Source organism: Rattus rattus, chromosome 9, assembly GCF_011064425.1.
Source record: "Rattus rattus isolate New Zealand chromosome 9, Rrattus_CSIRO_v1, whole genome shotgun sequence".
Taxonomy (NCBI): Eukaryota; Metazoa; Chordata; class Mammalia; order Rodentia; family Muridae; genus Rattus; species Rattus rattus.
The window spans coordinates 94,363,144-94,369,635 of NC_046162.1; positions in this window are offsets into that span (position 1 = coordinate 94,363,144).

Sequence of the window (6,492 nt, forward strand, 5' to 3'; positions counted from 1 at the left end):
ACGATACCTGTTGACAAGTCACTAAGAGAGCTATTGCTAAGACCCGGAACCCTTCAAAACTACCAGCATTGCTGTTCTGATTCATGAAGCCCCGGGCCAGGCCCTAGGGGCCCAGGCTCCTCCCAGTACTTCTCCACAAACTCACTTCTACCCTCCCTTCACTTAGAAACACCACCACAATGGTGTCCTGGTGCAGGATCCCTCCTGAACTGGGAAGGCCGAGTTCAGCTGTGATTGAGAGGCGGAAAAAGGAAGGGGATTGCTCTCCCTCTTAGGCCCCAGTCAGGATATGGCTGTTCTGGGCCCACCCCTGACCCGTTGGGTGGAAACAGGAAATATGTGAGACTTGGTGTGTGCTGGGTCTCAGTGCCTGGCTCCGAGACTGATAAGAGCCATTGTGTGGCCACTAGGATGAGCCTGCTCTGGATAGATGTGCTTCCCAGAGGAAGGAAGCTTTATAGGCCTTTCCTGGGCGGAGGAAACTGAAGGAGAAAAGGGAAGGTGCCCAGCCATCAGTATCAGAGTAGGCTTAGGGTGCCTCTGCCCCTCCCATGCCAGCTTCTCCTTCTGGAAAAGTCTGTTTCCCCCTGACTTCCCTGTTCGTTCTCATTTCCTATAAGGAATGACTGGAGACCAGAGCTCAGTTCCAGGCCAGGAAAATGTCAGCTGTGATTTAGCAACAATGAAGACAGAAAAACAGGAACACTGGGGGTGGGGGGAATACAGTTGAAAATAAACAGAGGGGACACATACCCAAGGGACCCAGGAACTTACCTTGAGGCTCTGGAAGTGGGTAGGGTAGAGTCTTCTTGTTGTTCCTAAGGGTCCCTTCTGCCCAGCATGACCAGCCTTGGCCTCCAAAAAAAAAAAAAAAAAAAAAAATTGATGTAGTCAAGCGGTCAACACATGCCTATCCTACCAGCATGAGGACACAGGAGGATCACTTGAGTCCATAAGCTCAAGACTAGCAGGGACAAACTACATAGTCAAACACTTTAAAAAAAAGGGGGGGGCAGGGGGTTGGGGATTTAGCTCAGTGGTAGAGCGCTTGCCTAGCAAGTGCAAGGCCTCGGTTCGGGTCCCCAGCTCCGGGGAAAAGAAAAAGAAAAAAAAAAAAAGGTGTAAGGCCCACTACCTTTAGAGGCAGCCAAGTTTCAGGAACCTCAAGAGGGTCGATGCTGCGTAAGGGATCCTCTTTGTGTCTCTGGTTAGGGGATGATTGTTTGGCTCTCTAATTGATCTGAGAGAGGGCAGCTTGAGAGGACCGGCCAAGGAATTGCTGGGAAGGGGGTGGGGGTTGTCTCCTAACCTTTGACCTGGAGCCCAGGGTCCCTCATGGGTGGATGCATCAGCCTCTCTGGTTACCTGAGACAACAGGCATTTCCTCCATCCTTCAGCCCCTCCTCTTCCTGCCCCAACCCTCTGGCCAAGGGACCTCCCAATCAGACCTGGACTGCTCCAGCTGTGTCCTGAGAAGCTGGACCAGCCACATCCCCAGGGGCTGGAGTTGAAGCAGAACCAACTGGCCTTCCCTGCGTGAGACGGTGAAGCCGCCAGAGCCAGTGGGCCGCTGGGCAGTTTTTGCATTCTGCAGGCTGGCTCTTCAAACAGCGGAATGGCACTACAAGTAGAACTGATACCAACGGGAGAGATCATCCGGGTGGTTCATCCCCACAGGCCATGCAAACTTGTAAGCTATGGTGATACTGTGGGCTGGGAGGAATGGTGGTAGGGTCTCTCCTGGGCCGGGTGACCTCTTCTGTACATCCCACTAGAAAGACATGAGCATTGAGGAGCTGTTCTGATCTGTGATGGGGACAGAAACCATTAAGACAAGGAGTACGTGGGAAGAAGGGGTAAGGGATTATGGGCTACTAGAAGGAATTTCTTCAAATCGGAGGTTTGGATTTTAACTCCTCTGCCAGCTCCCTCAACCTAAAAAGGCTTAGCTGGTAACAGGACATAGATAGCAAGATGACAGTGCTCTGACGCCAAAAGACTAGTACATGTAAAAGTTGCGGACGTACAGTACAATTAATCCCTTCCCTTTCCCCGCTGGGCACGCAAGACTGGGATTTCCCAACTCTAGCAGCATGGAACGAAAAGGTGGGTGAAAGAAGTGAGAAAATTAGAAATGGGGAAGAACTGGCCTAGCATGCAAGGCAGTATAGTGAGGTGAGGGTCTGGTTTGCTTAAAGACTGAGAATCGCATCTGGTGCTCTCACCCATCAAGTACTACAGTGTGAGTGAGTTGGGTCTTCTACTGGAGGAATGTGTGTGTGTGTTCGCGTGCGCCCGAATAGAACTGTGACGCGTCTCGTCCTGCGAGTTAATAGAGAAGTGCAGCACCAAGCCTTGACGGGCGCTGGTCCGGGCCCTGGGGAGGGCCACCAGCACGGGGCGGGGCCCAAGGGCGCGCGCGCGCGCCTGGGCCTGGGCCTTGCGGGGGATGACGATAGGCGGCGGCCCGTCCCCTAGCGGGTCCTGGGCGGGGAGAGCGTACCCGGGCTGCGGACTCCGGAGGTGGCCACGCCGTCCAGCCCAGCCCCCGCCTGATCACCCGAAGAACCAAGCCGGTGGGTACACGAGGGAGGGGACATAGCCACAGAGTCCCAGATGGCTGGAGGGGTAGGGGGCTGAGCGTCTTCAGCTAGCTGCCAGAGCTGTGGTCGTGCTACCTCTAGCTGGGTATTGCTGAGGCAGGATTCACTCAGCCTGACTATTACAGGGTCCCAGGACCCGGAGGCACTGGAGCTCAGTCTCTTGGGGGCGGGCGCGGGATCCAGGCACTCTGTGCTCCCTCCGGGCCACTCCCGCAGGCCCTCCCAGCACTGGGTTCCGGAGAAACTGGTCGAGCCCCGCCCCTTCCCGTCCTTCGCCCCTGGAGCTCAGGCGCGCGGGTGATCCCTGCGAGCCGAGCCATTTGTGAAAATGCGGCGGGTGCGGGGCTCAGAGATGAATGGAAGAATGAATGGCTGGCCCACAGTTTTATTCAATTACAGCATGAGCCAGCCTCTTGCTCACACTCCCGGCCTCTGAGATTCATTCATTCATGCAAGCGCCCACCAGTGGGTTATTGAGTGCCTAGCTGAGTGCTTGCTTAAGACCGGAGCAGCCTCCCAGCAATCTGACAAGGAAACGGACGACTAGTACTTAATTTATTAAGGAGGAGGCTGTGTATTAGGAGATATTAAGAAGGAGCTGTGGCGAAGGTGATTCCTGAACTGATTCTTCAGGGATGACTAAGTGAGGTGGGTAGGCTGAGAGAGCTGGGCTAAGGAAGCTGCAGGTGCAAAACCACAGAACGTACAGAAGTGCATGGTTGGTGGTTGTCATCAGGGGTACAACCAGCACTTCCTTGCCGTGTGTAGTAGTGAAGAAAGAAGGTGCCTGTTCAGTTGTAGATTAAGGCAGGAGCAGTGCAGTAAACTGAGACCGTTCTCTAGCGCTCGACAAGAAGCAGAGAGTGTGAAGGGAAGCTTTGCATCTGTGGAGCTGTGCTTTTTAAGCCTCCTCTCCATTAACCTGAGATGTTAACTGTGAGATTTGCGTTTGTAAATGCCAGACAGGAGAACAGAAGGCTGTTACATTGGTCCAGAAGAGGAGCAGGATGGAGAAGCAGGAATAAGGTTTTAACAGGTGGTGACTGATCTAATTGGTGTAAAGGGACGAGAACCAGCCTTGAATGCCAGCCGGATAATGATTACCAGCTAGACATGCTGCCCCCCTTCCAGGGAAGGACAATTAATGTGAAAACTCATTCAGGGGCAAGGTGTTCTGTTTTTGCTGGATTCTCGGGTAAAGAATTCTGGCAGGGCGAAGATCCATGGTTCTGGAGCCAGAATCCTTAATTAGGCACTGTTGGTAACACCACACACACACACACACACACACACACACACACACACACACACCCATTCTCTAAAGCCTCTAATAGTCTCTGATGGGGCAGCCTCGACTAAGACCTAAAATGGATTTGATACTATAAATTGAGCCAGGCATGATAGCACACTTTTGTAATCTTAGCACTAGGAAGGCTGAGGCAAGAGGCTGCTGAGTCCCGGGTCAGCCTGGGTTACACAGTGAGACAGAACAAGAGGATCTGCTTTGTGCCCGGTGCTGACCTACGAGGCAGGCTCAAGTTGTGCTTTCCCTGTTTGCCTCAGTGAAAATCAGTTCAGGGCTGTTCCTCCAGCCTTTCACTTCACCAGAGGTCAGGCTCAAAAACACTGGGTTAGGGCCAGTGGATGAACCAGTTCTGCTGTCAGCCCCATTCCCCATAGTTCTAGCACACATCTGTCCAGGTAGGAGGAGCCCCAGAGGTGCTTTTAGGAATTAAGTGTTAGGTACACTTAAGGTGTACTCCAGCCTGAAGCCAACCGTAAGCCCAGGGCCTTGCTGCGGGTCCCATGGCCCTCACCTGTTCCCCAGTTGCCACCATTAAACACTACACAGGTTCCTGTCCTAGGTCACTGAGGAAAACTGTCAGTGCAGTCCTGTTAACTGTCGGAAGGGATCAGGGCATTACTACTGTGGTAGTATTAGGGGTCCTGGGTTCCCGTTCCGTTCCTCATACAAGTCTAAAAATCTTGAACAAGGCGTCTCACCTACCTACTCTCAGTTCCCCCTTCTGAAATAGAATAACAACAGAACTCATAGCGTAGCCTCCAGCACTGACAGGAGTGACATAAGCTAAGAACGCAGGAAGCGCCTGGCATGGTGGTGTCCCTCACACCCTTCGTTCCCTCTTCACTTCCCCTCTCTGGACTCACGCTCCTGTCCAGAGAGGTGGAGCAGACTAGGAGTAGTTGCCAGGACTGTGGCTGGCCCAAGGCCCGCAGGGCGGCGGCGACACACCCTCCTTCCGATGCGGGGCGGTGGCTGCGGGGGCGCCAGCGGGCATCCTAGGAATGCGGCTGCGCTGCTCGGGATGGGTGAAGTCCGCCGGACCCCTCCACGCGCGGATTCCCCTCATTCCAGCCGCTTGACGCGGTGGGGCGGGGCGGGCACTGCGGCCTCGAAGCCCATCCCCTTCCAGCGCGCTCCTCCCACCCAGACTCCACTGGCCAGAGAGGCAGCTCAAGGAGGCCGCGGCAGGGGGAGGGGAGCGAGCCCAGCTACCGCTGGGGATTCCAAGCTCTCCTGCCCCAGGTCTTCTTCTTCTTTTTTTTTTTTTATTTATTCATTTTATTATATATAAGTACACTGTAGCTGTCTTCAGATACACCAGAAGAGGGAATCGGATCTGTTTACAGATGGTTGTAAGCCACCATGTGGTTGCTGGGAATTGAACTCAGGACCTCTGGAAGAGCAGTCAGCAGTGCTCTTAACCGCTGAGCCATCTCTCCAGCCCCCGCCCCAGGTCTTCTATGCTCGGGGTAGGCTGAAGGTCGTATCCTCTCTATGCTTTTAAACCTAGGGACATCGTAGAGGACGCTCCCCTTGCCCTGTCTTTTACCCATCTTCTACCTGCAGCACCCATTCCCTTGGCCCGCTCCAAAGAGTTTCATTCCCCAGCTGGTGCCTCACGCCACCCCCCACCCCCGGGTTGCGGCTCAGGCTGTTGTTCACGAAGTAATGAACCATCCTTCCCCTCGAGGCTGCAGGCAGCACCTGTCGCAGGCTCACCTCCTCCCCAGGGAGCCCGGGTCCAAGGGGTGGGACGCTTTGGTGCTTTGGGTCCTTATTCCCCCTTTCCTCCCTACACCAAGTCTATATCCTCGATATACGCTTCAGGATCCTTATAAAGGGCAAGGAGTAGATAAGGCACTTGAGAATCCTTTGCAAGTGGCAGATATAGGGGGCGGGCGCTTTCCTCACTAGACAAGAAGAGTGGACTCTCCTCCAAGTCCCCCAAGCGTGTGTGTGTGTGTGTGTGTGTGTGTGTGTGTGTGTGTGTGTGTGTGTGTGTAATGAAAGAGGAAGCGGGTAGTGGTGTTGAGGGCTTGGTCGGTGCTTCATTTCAACAATTCTGGAAAGTATTAGCCTCATTTTAAAGAAGAACGGTCGGTCTCTTAAGGCACTTGATCATCCTGCTAGTAAGAAAAGGCCAGGCTGTTTTTTGTTTTGTTTTGCCTTAGACATCCACATGGCACAAGGGGTGACAAGTGAGCCAGAGTCCACTCCGCTCCTCACACACACTCTTCTCGGGGCCTCAGAAGGGCTGGTGTCGTCAGAGAACCAGTGAGGATGCTCTGCTGGGAGCTGGATAGGTCAGACAGCTGATGGCCTGTGTTCAGGGAAGAACAGGGATCCAGAGGGACCAGAAGGGAAGGGAGAGAGGAGAGGAGCCCATGGGGAAGGGCACTGAGTCTGGAGGATGTTCGATCTGGAACATAAGGCTGCACACGTAGGAAAGTCAGAAGGGAAACCCACCCAGAAAACTTAGGCTTCTTTAGGGCCGTGCTGGGTAAAATAAAAGGCAGCCTGATGCCAACTCTGACCCTAGGATTTGTTTCTTTGCTGGGAAAGAGATCTTTCAAGAGATTTTTC